Below are 19,954 nucleotides of genomic sequence, written 5' to 3' on the forward strand. Positions count from 1 at the left end.
CCACAAGTGCATTTTTGAACAAGAGCAGTCAGAGACTTATGAGACAACACAAAGCAGTGCCACTTTCATAATCTGAATCCTACTTGAYGGACTTTCTAGAAACCAAATTAAGGCTATGTGGAAGTCACGTAAAAGCTTAAAATGTGACTCCCCCAAAAAACCAAGCTTCTTTCTTCTCAATGTCAAATTCCAGGAAGTTACAGAATTTGTAGGTTAGTCTGAGGAACTTTGTGAGACACATACTGTTCTAATTCATTAGGCTTTTTCAGACTAAGAAATAACAAGGAGACATCAAAAACAGAACCAGAAAGCATCTCAAAGCATTACATAAAAAAAAAACATGAAAAACTAGTTTTAACTAGTTATTTCAAAAAAAAAAAAAAAAAAAAAAAAAAACAGTTACTTCTGGATTTGCATTTTGTCTTCTCACATTCTCCCTCAGTGGAATATATCTTTCCTTTAGAATCTCCTTTAACCTCCCCCCTCCTTATCACAAAGCTTCACTTTCTCTTCTCCCTTCCTTTCTGTCCTGACGCCCTATCAGTGTCTGCACTTCCCCATGTGTGCCCAAGGTCCTGGTCAGTACTTTGACAAGTTCTTACAGCAAGTGCTGTGGCAGTCATTACCCATGCAAGAGCTGATTGACCAAAATTGTGTGTGCTGAATGACCTGTTGAAAAAGCAGATCACAGTTTAGATCATCTTCCCATGGCTGTAACAACCATAATCATGCTTGTAAACAAGATGTTTCATCTAAGATCATCTAGGAGACAAGTTTCCTCACTATTTTACAGTCTCCACCTAAAGAATCATGTGAATAGCACATTCTGTGRGTTTGCTTCACTAGTGCACTATCCGTGGACTTCCTTTAGCCATATTTTCACCTGCTTTTATCTGCTGAGTAATTTGTACTAAAGATTACCARTAGAAACTCTCCTGAGATAATTAAAGAAGCACTCAGAAGGGCTAAGAAAAACTTCTCCTATAGTAGGGAAGAAGTCAGTTTTTATCCACCAATCATTTTAAGAAGTTGTCTAATACACATACAGTTTTTAAGAGCAGAAGCAATACAATTTATATTGAAGTGATAGTGTAAGAAGCACTTGTTCACAGTGTGCTTTCAATATGATCCTTAGTACTAAGATGAATTTTTATTTCATTTTCACACTTGGTAATATTACAACCAATACAGGTATGGGAGTGTGACAGATGTAAAATCACCTTCAACATCAACTAACGCATCCATGTGGTCACAACGTGAAACTGAAAGTCAAAGTTATTGTTGTCTCAGACATCATTAACCAATTTCTACAATGGAAATTTATTTAAAAATAAATACCTTTGATGACAAAGTATTGCAGAAGTACTTCTTTTAAATCAGGTCTCATTTCTTTTAAATTAGGTCTCATTTATTTCATGTGTAGTAGTCACTTTAATTATTGCAACTTACTCCAACAATTGTCCCTTTGGTGCAACTGTCATAGAWAAATGAAAAAAAATGAATTGTGGCTCCCAAGAATTTCTTAACACAATGTGTGTCAGAAGCCCCTTTTTCCTCGCACATGATCTTTCACAGCTGCTTTCCCTTCTATCTGATACCAAGTTACTTTCACTTCTTGCATTTAGAGAAGCTGAAGCTGAAGTAGTCTAAGTGGACTGTAACACCTGTTGATTGAACAGATCTACAAGACCTGTATTTCCTGGACTGAGAACCCCTGTTCAAASGGCCAGATGAGATGAAGCTTTTTCATTCTACTGAGAGCCCCAATACAGACTCTACAGGGCTGGAGAAACTGAAAACTTCTGACAGAGAAGACAGATACTAAAGAGGCAAAAGAAAAGGTTCAGCAATTAAGCTCCATGGGTTTTTTGTGTCAGTCSGTACACCAGTCTTTTGAACAAAAGTGATAACTAACAACATACTCCCTCTTCTAGGAAACTCATCTCAATCATCTGACTTCATATATGAATTTTGTTAAAAAGACTGAGGGAGACTACAAACTTGCTTTCTGCTTACAGCAACTCTCTAATGACAGAAAAAAACTAAGGAGAAAAAAAAACAAGAATACTTTTTTAAAAGTCTGAACTATGCTCACATACTATGCAAAAGGGCTTCTAAAAATACACTGAACTGTTTTCTGCCAAAATTACACTTCATAGCTAGTACTGCATACATATATAACACCCTGCATTCCGCATGAAGTATTTCTTGCCAGTATGCTTCCCATACTATGGTAAGGTAATAAGGTATTATCTCTTCCTTTTTCCAACTCTCCACGYACACAGCGCTGTAACAACCTGTTATTTTTTAACTGCTTCAAAGAGAAAGTTTCCAATTCTACATACAGTTCTTTCATCCATTCACAGCGTAATTGCTCTAAGCAAATGGCCCATGTCACGCATAAGAACTTCTGAGTTAGTAAGGTAACTTTCTAAGAGAAATGAAATTCTCATGATCATTTTGATATCCACTTGTCACGAAATTACTGCTTTCCTTTGTAAGACACTTCAGTTAAAGAAGAAATTTCTTTTTCATTATCAGCGACTGTTGAGTCAATCCTGCATCAGAAGTATAGTTTTCAATGGTGAAACTTCTACTGAAAACTAGAAGTTATAGTAAGAAGAAAAATGAAACTGATATTTAACACACAAAAGGGTATCAACACTGTGTGAGCAGGCTGCACTGGACAGAAACAGCTGTACCAGCACTGAGAAGAACCAGGCATTTCYTGTAGTTAATCTGATCCTTGTAGTTCTCATGTTAAGAGCTGATCGTCAGCAACAGAAATTTAACTCTCACTCCTTAAGCTTCCATATTGCAATATTTGTTTTTCCAGTTGAGAACAACCAGACACTGCTCCACCTCAATTCTATCTTAACCAGATGTTCTGCTTATTCGAAGCATGATGATGCAGTACCAGGTTACATGAGCTTATATTTAGTTACTTTTTTTTTTTTTTTCCCTAACAGCACAGCTGTGGGAGATACAGAGCTATGTTATCCCGGTAAAATACTCTGATAATAGTGTATCTGTACTAAACTTTATAGCTTCAGAAAACAGAAAAAAAATATTAGTAACTTCTTTAAAGACGAGACAGAGTTCAGTGACTCTAGACCTCTCTGACCAATCAGCATACAAACACAAAGAGAAGACAGATATAGGCCAGCTATTGTATCTGAAAAATCTTTCAGCAGCTGATCTAATTAGTTAAATACAAACCAGTCAACTACAGTTCTGCTTTTAAAGAGGCAGTTTCTAGACTTTTAAAAACTGCATCTACAATCCTGCCTGTGAAAAACAGATATGTGTATCTAATTATATAATTTGCAAATGCACATACAAATTATATGAAATTCTAAAGTATTTTTCATGATTAAAATGGTATATATAGAATAGTAAGCCTAAGTTTAAAGAGCATTAGATCACCTGTTCTTTTGTCTCTTAATTAACTCCAAACTCCACAAATAAAAAAATATGACTAGTTAAAAGTATCTCACATTTTATTTCTCAGAACTGTMATAAGTCTGTAAATAAGTATAATTAAAGTCTATTTAAAATATCAGAGAAAAACAGAATAAACTAAAAATGCAGTTTGCTTTTTTGCCTTACTGATCCAGAGAATGATTTATTTTGATCTGACATAGAATTGAAGACTGGAGCACCTCACATGAAAAAAGGGCTGCAGTATATTTCTCTGATTATTCGAATCTCACACACGTGCTCCAGGAAATTCCTTCAAAAACAGAACAATAACAGCACAGCACTTAGACTCCAGCACCAGTTAARCAACCAGGAAGTGGCAAATAATGAAGAACACATCTTAACATGTAATCACTCATCATTAAACCTGCATTTCCTCCTCAGGCGCACTTTGAGAAGACCTTAAGACCCCACTGTGGATGAAGAAGATCCCTAAGAGTCAGTTAGATAACCTTATGCACACAGATACGTGATGCATCACCTAAGAAAACAGAACAGTCATAGAATCACAGAATCAGTAAGGTTGGAAGGGACCTCTAGATATCATCTAGTCCAACCTCCCCGCTCAGCAGGGTCACTTACAGCATGTTASACAGGGTTGCATCCAGGCRGGCCTTGAAGATCTCCAGAGAAGGAGACTACACAAGCTCTTTGGGCAACCTGTTCCAGTGGCAAGAGTAGCTTCAGAAGACGAGCTGTGTAAAGAGGTCAGCTGAATTTCAGAGGGAGGGAAATACACTTTTTTTGTAGCCCTTTGTTTGCTGTATTGGGAGTCACCAAGAGTGGGCTTTAGAWATTGACTCATTATGTAATACGTCATAGAAAATAAAATGTCAAATGACTATGATTCAGAAAAGCTATAAATTCCAGAGTTAATAACAACTTTTCCTGTACTGAACTGGTAAGTGATCTGAACTGCCGTAGCATCATCATACAGGTCCAAAACAATCACCATGATTCTAATTTTGAAATGAGTGGTATGTGGATTATTAGTAGTGAAATGTAAGTAGTTAAGATGTTTTTAGTGAAGAGTACAAATATATTTAACTCTTATTGTTCTACCAAACTAACCAGCATCATATTTATAATGAGTAATATCCCTAACATAAATATTTTAATGTATGTTGCTTGCACAAGTATGGAAATTCAACATTTTCCATTGTAGGTGCCAGGTTTCAGACCTGGGAGTGCTTGACAAGAACAAACTTCTTGGTCAACACAAGATGTTTATATTTCTTCATTCCTAATTTTTTAGCTGAATTTCACACTTCTAATTCTTTTCAAAGAACAGACTCCAGGATTTAATCCTGACATATTCTGTCACATAGCAGGTTGCAATCCAGTGGGTCATCAATGTTAGTGTTAGAGAACAACACAGAAAAATAGGTAAGAAATATCAATTTGGTTTATTTTATGAATTTGCACTGATWTAGCCAAACTAATTTGTTCAGTGCCTCTCTCCCCAAAATTCTGGAAGCTTATTTTTAGTAATACAGTATTTATTTGAAAAAATTAGAATTAAGAGTTTAAACATTTTTATGTAAACTTTTGCTTGTTTAAAAGCAAGTTTAATTTTAAGGAAGAAAACAGGAAAAATGTTTGAAGAGCTCAAAAATGAAAACAAACTTCAACTTTCATCTCATGTAAAAGTACGAACTGAACATAAAGAAAAAAGTATGTCAACAAATTCTTTTTTTGTCTAATAGTTGATTTTTAAAACCTTAACTGCATACACGGCTTAGTTTTCTCACAGATCTGAATCCTTAAAATATGATAATGCATTATACAATTGCTACCATATATGAACATACCTTGGAAGGCAGTTAATTTATTAATATACCAAAAAGGTATTAGTGTACATGGCTGATAATGACCTTTTCCTCAAATTTCTGTACGGTTAACAACCACAGAGACTGCATTTTAAACCTTGTATAGCTAACATTCTGTATAGAGTACTGAGTGTAGATGAGGTTGTTTGAATTATTTTGACAGAATGTGAGAAAGAAAAATTAGTTAAATATCAGACATATATTAAATGGGTAGAAAYATATGAAATGTTAATTAAAATTATATACAGCTTTTCTAATCTGCTGAGCTGCATCTAATGTTGTACCTATATGTTACTAGATTCATAACAATAATTAGTGCTGATAAATAGACAAATAATAGAAATAATAATTGTAATTATAAAAAACTAATGGTAAAAAATGATTGAAAATTTCAAACTCTTGTACAAATTTTGTTTGAATATAACTGATAAGCCTCAAAAATAATTGCTGCTAGTACTGTCTTATCATCCGTTTTCGCTCATAAAAATTCTAGTGCTATTTCCCTTCAGTTTACTGACACTTCCAAATCACTGATCAGGACAAAATATCTTATCTTACTCTAAAGAGGTCTAATAAGACCTAAAACATTTGTTATTTTCATTTGGCTAATATAGGACATGTAATAATAATCATCATTTAAAGTAAATTTCTTTGCAGCTATATGAAGAACCGAGCATATATTCCCTAGTAATACCCAAATGCTTGTGCTAGTAGTAATAAATTCAACCATTTTTATAGTCAGAAAGTACCACTTATTTGCAAAACCCTAAAACTTTTATGGTTATATTCTCATCTGAAGAGTACGTGAAAATGAACCACAGAAAATAGGTCTGGWGGGGATCTTAGAAATGAATTTGGTCCGTTCTCCTGCCCAGGTAATTATCAAGCAGAAAAAAAAATGTATGACCTACATCCCCATATGGCAGCACTAGCTGAAGAATTTTGCAGTGCCCAATGGCAGTGAAGCTTTTGTATTTAAACAAATTTGATGACTGCTCATAAACTGTGCATTTGTTTGAAGTGTTCTTTTATGATCTGTAAACAGTTACAGTTTAGGAACATTTTAATAATTTGTAAAGAATAAATGCTTCCAAATGAATGAAAAATATCACAGAGATGAAGTACTTGTACTTGGTCCCCCTTTTTATTTGTTCGGTATCTTCTCAAAACTATTCGYAGGGAGTTGAAATATTCCACTCCTAACAATAGATACACAGCCACTCTGCTTTTTAGAGGTAATTTAAACTGCTTTTGGATGCATGTTTAAGAGCCTACTGCTCCTATATAGGAAATTAAATATACTGTTTTTTTGTTGTGAATGCAAGATGGAAGCATATGGTTTGTTCAATGAGTCAGGCGGCACACAATATTCATAAATGGGAAACAAAATAATTTGAGCAAAGTATTTTTTTCTTCATGAGTAACAGACTCAAACACAATATTTTCAAACTCAACTAAAAGTTCCTTCTTAAAATGCATTATGAAAATATGTTGGCCGTATTAATTGCCCTTCCCTCCCTCCTCTTCAGCTTTTTAATGGTATAAAGTCTGTCATCAGAGTTGTCATACACTTTTATTATACTGAATTCTTCATTAGAATCATGACATAGTAGACTGTCCATAGTAGCAATTTCTGACAGCTACGTCTAGCTGTAATCAAATCCAGAGTATCTTTGACATTAAGGAAGAAATAATAGTTTCTATTTTCTTCTAGCTTTCCTATCAGAAAAATATATTTGGAAGGAAAGAAAAATCTAAGAATAAAACTCTATGAATGAAGTTGTAAAATGGAAAAGGCAAAAAAAAMTTAAGAGTCTGTCTGTAAGGAAACCTGAAAAAAAAAACTTTGTCACAGCATAATGCATAGCTAGAAATATTCTGCTCTGAGTTCCTAGTCATTAAGTTTGGCCAGTCTGTTAAAACATTTAAATGTTACCAACTCAGGAATAAAATATGGCACCACCGTGATCTGATACTGTCATTGATATAAAATATTTTTTCTAGAATTATTGTCAGCCCTGGAAGGCCATCACTACACTGGTGATATTTTTCAAGAACTTAAGAGGATAAAGAGGAGTTTAGGAGAGTTAAAGGAAATTAGATTCCTTCCCCCTTGCACCCAGTTCTCCATAACAGTAGTCRTGGTTTTTCGTTCTGTTTTGCTTTGTTTTTCACCCCGTATTTCATAGGGGTCTTGGGAAGGTAACAGRCTTTGACATATGAAGAAACTACCATTCTTTCTCTTCCCAGTAGGAGATAATCCAGGCAAAACCAGAAATAAACTTTCCATTTTAAAGCACTGATAATCTCAGGATAGTTATGTCTGAACTTTCAATTTCTAGGTTTTTGTCTTCATTTTCAAAGAAAGATACTCAATATTAAATATTTACTACTACTAAAATGCTCTTATAATACCTCAACAGTTTGTTTTTCTTTTTTCTTTTTACTTTTTTTTCCTTTTCCCATAAAGAGAAGTTTGTTTGTTACCTTTTCATGCTGATTCGTTCTAGAGTTTTTCTAGCCAAACAAAAAGATCTTTGATGTACAAAGTTTATAAAAGGGTTATTGGAGGGGAAAAAAAACAAAAATAAAAAACAGAAAAACCCTACACTGTTACCAAAGCAGTGAAAAATTCATTTTTGAATTCAGGCTCTGCCTAAGTCAGATACCAAATATCATGAGATGACTCTTCCATAATCCCACTGTTGCAACTGTTCATTCTCCAAGCACTACTTGATACAGAAAGAAAGCGCACAGAAAACACTAACTTTTTGGCAGTCATTCTTGTGTCTGCTCCAGAGAAAGTTAAAGGTTTTTTATATACAGTAGAGAAATGTAGGTTTTAGGAAAACTTACAGACTACTCTTTCCTTCCCAGGAAAATACATAGTCTAGTGTTTACTCTTGTGGAAAATGCTGAACCAAATCCTCTCAGAAATAAGAGGGAAGTGGAGTCTCTTTTTCTCAGTCATTTACCATAAAAATAAATCCACTAAAATAGAAAGTGTTTATAAGGGAGATCAGATAAAATATCCCCTCCAGAATCTTGTGCATCTAAAACTAATTTTTTAAAAAGAATTTGGGCAAACTCTTTCATGTTGTATCAAGCAGAATAACCTTTATTAGGCTACAAAAGAGCTAACTTCTATCATTTTGGAAATCAAYATGAAAGTCACAACCTTCTTTTCATCTAAGCTGTTTTTATTTTCATTCCTTACTCCCACTTCGCTTCTTGTCTCCCTGCCTAATTCATTTCAAGAACTAAAATATTACGTATTTGTTCAACCTAGCTTTGCCTGATATAGCACATTAAAGGGGAAATGTGAGGTATTGTAGGCTACTAAGCAACCAGTTATGCTGCAAGAGGACTACTACAGGTTTATGAAATATATAGGTAAACTGTAACTGTGAAGAGAAAAACATTATTAGAGTTTTGGCACAGAAAGTTCTCCAGAAAAATAAATACAGGTAATGGAACTCATTTATCAATGGTAGATATAGTATGAGATAAAAAAAATACACATCAGTAAGAACTGGTGCATATACAGATGGATGAAAACTATAGAAGGCATATAAAATATGTACAGCTATATGTTTAACTATACTGAAAATATTTTAGCAAAATCATATGTATGGTACTTTCCAAATTATAACCAAATGATGCATCTCAGCCAGATTTACTGTACTTTAAATACACTCTCTCTAGTAYAGTATTCCCAAGCTAGTTTTTTCATCCGTTCATTTCCTGATTTCCATCCCTTTCAGGTGGAAATCACTTCAGTAAAATAGATAATTGCTTCTGCTTTGCAATGTCAAAACAGTTTGCCTCAGGTTATGGCAGTCTCTAAAATTAAGACAAAAAAAAATTTCTCTTTCTCATTATCTTTCTCTCTTTCAAGCATCCCTTCATCTCATCCTCTTCAACAGTGTCCAAAGACATATTTTTCCATTGTTTATTCTTTCCTATTGTATTCTCATATTTAGTTACAATTCTACTTTGTGTCTTCTCTATAATCCTTCACCTCCACCCTCAATTTTGAATGTCAGAATTTTACAATGGCTTAAGAGGAAACCTAAATATGTTGCAACACAATTGCTAAGTCCACAGTATTTTCAATACTAGTCATAAATCTTCTTTTGTCATTCTATTTTCTCCTCACAAAAAGCCACTACAGGAAAAATTCTGCTGCATCTCAAAATGGAAAACAAATGATTGTTTTGAGACTACTAAATGCATACTATGTTCTTGAAATCACAGAAAGTCTTAAGATAGTACTATCACTCATTTCCATATTGTTAGTCTTATCTTAACTTTCATTGATTATTTGGCAACGAATTTCTAAAATTGTAGTATGCTAATTAAAAAAGCAAAGTACAGAACTGACAAATGGGAGAGAGTAGCAACTTAAGGCATTTCCTGCTGCTGGATTTCCAAATTTTGAAAGTATGAGTGAAGCATCCACTACCTCTGCACCACCTCTGCATCACCTTCATGCTAATCCTTACGAGTCTCCTCTCACCGTTATAAAGAAGTTGGATTTTCCTGATGAAAGGACTAAATAATATTTTTCAGCCTCCCATTCMAACAGAGCTCTCTCCTAAACTGATATGCAAACTTTACGCCTCCTTTCGCTGGATAGCATAGTGTGACTGTGCTATATTTTACTGACTGGGTAAATTTTTTCAAGTTTCATGATCTAAAAAATAGATTTAAAAATCCACATACATAGTATGCATAAGCAGATCCACACATTTTTGGATTTGGGCAATATTTAGTACAAGTAAAGTCTCCTTAAACTGGCTTGTAAGATATTTTTAATTTTTGTATTTGTTAACACTACAAGCATTTTGATTGTAACAGTTCAGTAAATCCAAAAACACTGCCAGTGTAATGAATTGTAAATTATAACTGCTTTAACTGACTACTGAAAGAAGACTATGATGAAATATTATTACATTTATATTTATATTTTAGTTTTGTATTCTCCTGGCACAATTACACAGCTGAAGTCAGGTCATACAATTGTCATTCAACATCTTTACACATTATCTTAAAAAAACTGAAACTGTTGGATTAGCATCACTGCACATTCTGCAGTGGGTTTACTTTAAATAAAAGAGAAACAGTGACCAAGAGATTTCAACATTTTTTATAACCGTCATAAATTTGGATAAATTTAACAACTGACAAAGGTACTAGACTTAAAATTTGGATTCTAGCTATTTGTAAAACACTGTTCAGCTTTAACTTATATATACAGAATTAAAAAAGTGAAATCCGATATCTGTGTAAAGTTTGACTTAGTTAACAATTACTCAAGTACTCTAGTACAACTGAGGTATTGATTATAAATGATGACAGTGTAGTAAAACTCTTGCACTACTATATATAGATATTTTCATTCTAATTTTCTGTAGTAAGATTTTTTGCTTAGTCATTTGAGTTACAGTATTTTAAAATGAGATATTGCAGCAGGAATTAATTTTCAGCAGTTTAGAGAGATGTCATTGTATTTATTATTTGTGCTAAACACAGGTAATGAGGCAATGTAACATTTCTGTTTCAGCATGTTTTCCAATTAGCCAAAAAAGTTCAGTCAGTCATTTCAAAGGGATTGTTTCAACATCCTAGATGCAATTACATCGTATCATAAATTATTCACCTATRGTTAAGATTCTTTTTCTAAAAATAAAAATATATTATTTATATAGTGTACAATAATTTTGTGTCTATAGATACGTGTATGTTGTATACACTTCGTATGTATTTAGAGACTATACAGTATACATAGTCTATATTAATATATGTATACAGTCTTTACTTAGAGCTGAATTAATAACTTGCAACCATTGATTCATCAAATAAAGTCTTTTAAAATAGAAATAAAAWGTATTTTACTCAGATGTATTTAAAATAAACACCATATATATATGCTCTCTGGAAAAAGCTCCCAATAATATGAAAATCACATTACAGTTGTAATATCAAATGTTTAAAAACAAGAAAATCTCAAAGCTCCTTTATTTCCTCCTGACAGCTTGTGATCGTAATGAGTAATATACACACTTTTCCAACCAAGATTCTCATATTACTTAGTTCCATTTCAGACAGGACTCACTGAAAAATTACATGTGATATTTTGTTTCATCTTTCTTGGATGAGGTGTGGCTGAACGCCTAACTACACACTATTAAATCCACAATCTGAATGTAGATTTATCACACTGTCAAAAAAGTTTTATGTGGTTCTCTTATTACTGTGTTTTATATACACATATTTAAACATATATAATATATAAACATATATTTAAACATATATAATATATAAACATATATTTAAAAACCCTGAAATAACACTGAAGCAAATTCATTTTTTTCTGTGCTTTGCATGTATTATGATATTTAGTCATGCAACTACGGAACACTGGTAAAAGGCCAGTTTTCAGTAATTTTCACAGCATCATATGGGACCAACTCAGAGGGAAGGCCAGAATTCAATTTCAGAAGCAGTCATCTCTGATCTCTGTGACTCTAGTTATTATGCTTGGCATCACAGAAGCTCTAAGTGGCTGAAAGAAAAAGGCTGGTTTTGTTCTTCTATTTTTTGGTATAAGAATGTCCAAAATAGACATAATTTTAGGAGTCCTCAACAGAATATCTGGGACTTTTTTAAAAACAAACAAACAAACAAACAAACAAACAAACAAAAAGAAGGTAAAGCCATTGACCCAATTTTGTCAAAGAGATCTTGGCAGCTTAGTGAGACCATGGCAGACTTCTGACAAACACAGTCAGATGATAAAGTATGAAATCACCATAGCTGCTTACCACTGTTTTTTCTAATCCTGTTCTCTGAGGCAGTAGAATTACCTCTCCCCTGAACTCCTGTACTTGCTGTAAGACCTAACTTCAGACAGGTACCATTTTAAAAAAAAATTACAATGAGCTTGAAGGAAATTAAACCAAGTCTACTGAGTTTAGGCCATGCTGACAGACCATAATCAAGCCTTCTCAAGGAATAAGGAATCAAGTCTTCTCAAGGAATAAGGAATCAAGTCTTCTCAAGGAATAAGGAATCAAGTCTTCTCAAGGAATAAGGCACTCTATTTTGTTATAATCAAAGTATAAAACATGAAAAAACATGCTTTTCCAGTAGGTACTCACAATTCTATTCTAAGAAATTAATTTCCATCACACTTTTTGGGAAATGTGATTTTAACACTAAGCACAGTTCATGAATATTACCCCATTCATTAACCTCTCTTAATGTCACCTGGACAAGTCTTTAATTGGACTAGCATAGAACGCTTTCTTCCTTCCTCCTATCTGTTAATAGTTGTCAGTAAAGTTTTAAATGTTTTCACTTTCCTTATAACATTTCAGAGACCTGACCGACTAGATAGGCAAGATAGTTTTAAAAAAAAATAAGGGGAAAAAAACAAACRAACTCACATTGTGCCATCTGATGCAAGTGGGACTATGGGACAGCTGAGAACAAAAGATGTTGAACTCATAAATGCACAGGAAAACCTTCTATCTGCTGTGATACCTGCTGTGACTACCTCTTGTTTGCAACTCTATTATCTCACAGAGAAGGAGATAAAATTCAGCAATCGCTTTAAACCCTATATTCATTTAAGGAGGTTACTCTAATAGGACCAAACTACATTTCCCTGGACTTACGAACTCTGTATTACATCCAAGCTATGTCTGGCTCTGTGAGAAGGCTGTTAAAGTCACAGATTACTGTTCTTTTAAAATCTATCTTTATTCTCCTTTCCTCACTAGCATGATATTTACATTCTGTTTTTAAACTTGAGGCTATTCTACACAGATACAGATCAGGTTCTATGTGAAGAAGACATCTTGATAAATTAGGTTGCTAAACTGCTGGCACATCTGAATTGCAACATGAGAACTCATGGCAAAAATTACATAGGAATGAACTTCAGCTATTCTTCTAAGAATCCAGAGGATAGAAGATGGATATTCTCTATTCAAGGCAAAGAAATAAAGAAACAAATTAGCAAGCACCATAGCCAGTGGAACAATAAATATGTCCAGTAAGTCAGACACAGTGCATACGTGGCTGATAATTGAACACCTTGAAAAGGGATTACTAATCTGCAACGGTGCAGTGAAACACAAAGTTCCTAAGAGGTTTAGTGCATGCAACACAAGGTAGCTTTAACAATTAACAAAAGATAACATAGAGAAAGCACAAATATTGTCAGAGATTTCATAATACTGAAAGACACAAGGCAGTATGGAGGCTAAATATGTAGACATTTATCATCACATTGCTCTTAGTGTTGGTTTGATTTCTACCCTTTCAAGCAGTAGTTGTTTGGGTGGCAGATAGCCTGTCCTCNAAAAAAAAAAAAAAAAAGTATCACAAGAAAACTCTTGACAATCTGAAAAAAAATCAAGGCATGTGCCTAAGCCATACTTTAAAGAAATACAAATCTCTAACCTAATATATTACAAAATAGTATGAAAGATAAATCAAGTGTTTCTGATAGCCTCCTGAACTACTTCAATGCTGATCTCTGTTGAAATTTTGGATTACTATTGAAAGGTGAATTTCATCCAGATTAATATTTTATATAGTAGCATCTCAGGCTAGGCCTGAAACAAATGACCTAGAAATAAAACCTAGAAAAAAAAATTTTTCCATCAAGAGTTCCCATAATATTGAATGATTTTTCATGTGTTTGAAATGACAATTTTCTAAGCTCCAGACATTTCCTTATATACCTGATCTTTTCAGTGAAAACAAACAAAAAAACCCTAGCCTCCCCAGACTTTAACACATTGGCAATAATGCTTTGTAAGAACAAAGTTATTTAAATGGCATTATCTGCTATTTGTCTTATTCTATATTGCCATTTTTTCCCCACTGAGTGCTAGTAAGTGCTTGCTGTTGAAGAGGTTTACATTTAACATCTGTCACTTGTATCCAGAAGTAGCACCTACAGGGAACTGTCAAATAGATTGTTATTCTCCTCTGTAGCACCACCAAATCTGTCTCACATCATTTACATACAGATAGTTACAGGCATTCATCATTTCATTATGCTGACTGCCTCACTATTCTAATGTATAATGTCTCTTTAATGAGCCTCAAAAAATACAATATTCCTTGATTTATGACTGCTTAACTGAAAAATTATACAGACTGACAAAAACTCATCAGAATGCATTTTCTGTGTTCCCACTACCTTGCACTTTAAATTTAACAATGATTCTGGAGTTAATCTCATGATTTGTTTCTTTGGTCAAAGAAATTATTAAATTTTAACACACCAGATTTTAGTGTCACTGCTGTTTTAATAAGTATACTTTCCGTTCAATGAGAAAACAATACAGAATTTGACAATTAAAATCAGTRATTTTTTGTGAAAGAAATAAATGTATTGGATAATCTGTTTCAACATTATTACATGCCAATTACTGTAAGCTTCCTAACTTAYCATGTGGAATACTGTGTACCACTCACAAGCAGAGACTCATAGAAGAGCCTATKTACATGCTTAAGTAAATTGAACTCTGCTTTATTTTAAGAACCTCAATTAATTCATACACACAAATGTTTACCACTGAAGGACAGTTTTGCTGTTAAAAACTACCACATATTGAAGCATCACAAACATGTCTAAAACAACTAAAAGGTAGAGTTCATTCACCTAACTGAACTCAGTGCTCAATTTCTCATACAACTCCACATGGTTACACAGATAGGCATAGAACTAGGAGTGTCTGTTTTTCACTACGCAAGCWGAAAAGCTTTGAAAAAAAGGTGCTCTTTCATCAGAATATTGCAATTAGCTATTATAGAAGCAAGTATTTTCACTAAGCATGAAAAAACAGATTATACCTTGTTTCTGACAGATTCACGAAGTAGCTGGATGCTTGTACAATGCAATATAATTAGTGCCTATTAAGGCATTAAGATCCGCCTGAATTTTTTCCCATAATAGAGACAATTATAATATTTTACTTCCTGCGTATTCTCCTCTGACCAGTATAGTTTGACCTTACACTAAAGGCACTCAGTCAGTATATGACTGAATTTCCTCTCTGTTCATCCATAAACAGTTAAACTTGTAGGAATTCAGCATGGAGATCTTTCTACCTCTTTCAAAATACCCCCACCCTTCCCCAAGTTCAAAAGTAGTAAATGCAGACATAAATAGATGAGCACCAATATGTCCTTACACTGCTTGGTTACATAAGCCTTGCCGTCTATCTCCAAGTAATGAAGGCAGGCTAAAAAGCCTGTATTATCCATTCAATTCACTAGAAATTCATAGAGAATTAAGCAACAGATGGCAAACTACAATCCCCAGATTCCTCCAAAAAGTCAACTTTAAGCAAAAAGTCATCAGAAGTAACCTAAAGTACTACTGCATATTCAAGAACCATGAAATTATGATTTCAGTAGATACAGAAATATTACAAAATGATAAAGTGCCAAAATTATACCAATCTATTTGACCCTGACAGACTGTCAAATGCCCAACACAACAAAAATTCTAATTTTTGTTGTTAGATCCGTATTTCAGTTACTTTGCACTGACTATTCCAGTTAATGTCAACATCTGAATTTTAGTGTTTCAAGACGTCAAGCTTTGAAAGAATATAGGTATACTATGCCCTAATTAAGACACTATTTTTATTATCCATAAGAATTTGCACATGTACACATTTCAAACATATAAACATGAGAGTCCATCAAATAAACCAATACAAGATTCTTTTACATTTGATTTTTTTCAGTTAATAAAAACAGCTACGGTAGTAGGTTTTTGTGTGTTAATTTCCTAACAATGAATCCAGAAAACTAATGTGCCAACTCAGCAAACCTATTACAAATAGCTGAAGACAGCCAAAGATTTGTACACTTAGATACTTGTAAATCAAAGTATCTCAAATCATTCACTCATTCTCTTAACAAAAAATAGGTTTATATCTTAGCTTGCATCACTCTGATAAAGTTCAGTTTTAAAAAATTTTATTCACCAGTTGCTTTACCAATCACAATCTCTGACCATCATTCTGACCATCTCAGAATTAATCTTTTTGTGTCCCCTCATAAAACTGACAGGTACATAACTAAGAATAACCATGGATAAGCATTGCTGTGTCTGCTAGTGTCAATGCTGTGAAGCTGTGCTATCTAATAATAATTTAAAAACTGGAAGACAGTGGAAGAGATTATGATTGGTTGTCAGTCCTAGTGACACACAGAAAGAATGATAGGAACAAAGCAAGTATCATTTCCTTTTTAAAGCCTTCATTTTGTAATTATACATCTTCCTTTTCTTGCCTTACTTTTTTAAGATACATCTCTTCTCAAGACTATTGTGTGTTCATTCAGAAAGGGATTACATTTAAATATCACAGGACCAGATGCTTAGGCMTCTCATATAAAGCCTTCTCTGAAACCTGTCCAGCAGAGTCTGCGAATMTTAGTTTTCCCTTCTTAAACTTACTTTCAGAAAAGAATTTGGGGAACATCAGTAAGAAAACGTTTTAAACCTCCTCATTCTTCTCTTAATATTTTGTGTACACATAAATACATGGGAGYGCTTCCCTGGTAGAATACTGAATTACCCAGGAACCCAACAATATTTTATAAAGTGTGTTTCATTCTATTGGAGCCTACTTACAGTAAGCTGGTCCTATGAGTGGATTCAACACTTCAATCACTGTAGACTGTATATAGGAAGAAAATCCAGAAYGTATTCTGTTCTTTTGTTTAGTTTTCTGTCCTTCCAGAGGTGCACCTAGAAAATAATCAATAAAGAATAACTACAAACATACACAGAAAATAATACACACCAAATCATTAACAATAGGATATTATATGGAGTAATAATTTATTGGAAAGTCCGCAGCATTTTTCCTCAACATGCAATTATCACGTTATAGAAGATGAAAGTTTAAATTTTGCCCTCATTTATGCCTGTAGTACCCAAGTGATTCCAGAATTCTTCGATTTCATGGCTGGCAAATAGAATCAAACAGCTGTTATTGCTATACCTGAACAGTCATCTGGTGGTCTGAGAGGAGAAACAATGACCACACTGGGAATTGGTAGAGCTTTCCAGAACAGTGTAACTAGCTTTTCAATCAGTATGGAGAACAGTAATATAAAATTTGTAAAATAGTCATCTCTGTTTTAACAACAGAGTTAATTCTACTGAAAGGCCAAATAAGAGTTACGAAACAAGAGAAAAAGCTATTTCTTCTCCTAGCTCCTATTAATATCTTTGATAGAATTCTATAAAAAAAAAAGACTTGAAAAGGCAATAGGAATCAGATCTTAACAGCATTTGTTTACGTCAGTTCATGTGTTGCATTTCTTACAGAAAACAGCTGAGCTGGACCTTGCCTCAGACCTAAACCAGTACTGACAAACGCTTGTTCAATCTCTAATTAAACAGCTTGCTGCTTACACACCTGGCTCCCAAAGATCTAGAGTAAAAAAAAAGAGCTCTACTTGATGTAGCTTTAGCAGTTTCCAATATTCTGCCTTCAAGTCTKTCTCTTGTGCTTCTGCCACAGATTATCAACTGTGTAAAAGGGTAGGTATAGATCATGCCTCAACTCATAAAGTGAGATTTGCCAAAGGACCAAGTCCTTTTAATGCTTCTTGAGCTCTGTTACCATTGATATCAAGGGAGGGGAAACAGTTGTGTAAGGAAGCAAGAAGTCCAGAACTGGCTGTTTGTAACAGTATGGCATGGTGAACATACTTTCACCCTATTCTTTCTTGAAGGGTCAGAAGTCATTTCTCGTCTTGTATTTGTGCAGTTAGTTAACTCGTATGTTGGTGCCTTTGCTTGTTCTTGCCAAACTGTATGTCTATTACCTTCTATTGTTTCTGAAATCTCTTGTAATTATTTTGAAATTGAACCCTGTCTTCTGATACGACAGCAGCAAGAGTTGTCTCTATCATATCACCAAAGCTACTACTGAAATTATGGAACAGTCCTATAACTGATACAGGCTGCTGCACAATTCTTAGCTTTTTTCCCCCCAGGTGACTGTGAACAAATAACAAATGCGTATTTTTCCCCAAAGTTGCATACTAACTTTAGAGCAGTCTTACCTAGACCACAGTTCCCTAGCTTGCTTAAGAGAATGTCACACAAGACTTCCAAAAACACAGTTTACTAAATTCAAGTTATATCATATCTCCTCTACCTCTTAAGGCTTGCTGCATTATTTTTGGGTGAGATTGTGTTGGTCTGATTTATTCCCTAAGAATCTATACTGGCAGTTCATTCTTACCATCTCTTACTTAGAAAGAATAGCTCAATAAATTGTTTAAGTCTCTCTTTGAAAATACAGTTTAGAGAACTGATCTATAATTCCTTGGATATTTTTTCAGGCATTCTATTTGCCCCCCAAACTTTTGAAATTTCACCATCATTAAGCTTTTAACTATGTTGTTACTACATCTCTTGTAAAGATTTTGAGTTGCATTCTTTTTCCATGCACACATATCTGCCTTTAAAATACACACAAATAACTGTCTCTGCATAAGAACAAGATAATATTGTTTCTWGATGATACAGCCTTGCAGTCAGGCAATTTTTACTGATTTTTCCTAACAGAARGCATGACTTTCTGTTTAATTAATTTGCTCTGATAGCAGAAGCCACTACATAAAATTCACTATGCCACTCATCATAGTGGGCTCTGAGTTTTCTGCAGTATTCTATGTACTAGTAACAAAAAGAGGCTAACAGAACATGAGACAGGTTAACTGATTACGTTTTGTTTTTCAATGGGTAATCCAACTGTAAAACGATTTGTCCCACCATCTCCTCTGACCGAAAGGTTAGTTAATGTTTGTTCTTTGAGTATCCTTAGCTCTTTAGTTTAGTTTGCTCTAATTTCCATACAGAGAATGGGTTTTTYTATTCTTTCAATACACCTAAGTAAGAAAAATGTTGATTTGGGGGTTTTTGAATACAAATTGTTTTTGAAATGGATAATGGATGTCCCTATTCTGGGAAATCTAGAACTGGGTCAAACTCCCTAAATGGAAGAGTACAATAATGTTCATCAGATTTCTTCTAGAAGACTTTCAGTAAAGACGACAAAAGACAAAACCATATGCATCTGAGACCAGTCAGAGCGGGTGCTGCATTTCCCCAGGTTCACCTGCGCCAACTCACTGGCAGGTAATTGGGGCAGATCTCAGTTAACTCAGTGTGTATGCGCATGTGCGTGTGTGCGTGCATCCATGCATGTACATGTAAATACTTCTCTGATACAGCTTACCACGCTTATCACTCATTTGATTCACTTAACAAAATGAGCTTAATAGTGTCATGTTGCTTGGTGTTCCTTTCCCTGTCACATAAACTGATAGAGGATGGGGTTATCGATCTGTCTACCTCTCCTATAAACCTCTATACATCCATGGCAACTAATGATCTTGTTTGCTTTTGTCTCCTGAATCTTTCAGCTTTTACACTACTCAAGTTTTGTCTTTCCTCTTCCTTCCCACCTCTTGTTCCTGTTTGGCCTATCAGCTTTATTTGTGTTTTTTAATCCTGTGACGGAAATTATTGACTGGCACTTTCCTCAGTGTATACTGTGTATTTCTAGTGTGGTATTACCAAAAAA

General features: G+C 34.1%; 1 long non-coding RNA gene across 1 annotated transcript in view; it reads right to left on the bottom strand.

Annotated features, from left to right (window-relative positions):
• Positions 1-1,406: 1,406 nt before the first annotated feature.
• LOC146592258 (uncharacterized) overlaps positions 1,407-19,954 on the bottom strand; it is a 73,048-nt gene continuing 54,500 nt past the window's right edge. The window contains exons 2-3 of the long non-coding RNA XR_014896616.1: positions 16,981-17,097; positions 1,407-1,474 (exon numbers count right to left, since the gene is read on the bottom strand). This is a non-coding gene — a long non-coding RNA (uncharacterized LOC146592258). The remainder of the gene's footprint in view (positions 1,475-16,980; positions 17,098-19,954) is intronic.

The sequence above is a fragment of the Rhea americana genome, unplaced genomic scaffold (genome assembly GCF_003343005.1).
Source record: "Rhea americana isolate MKP2758 unplaced genomic scaffold, rheAme1 scaffold_34, whole genome shotgun sequence".
NCBI lineage: Eukaryota > Metazoa > Chordata > Aves > Rheiformes > Rheidae > Rhea > Rhea americana.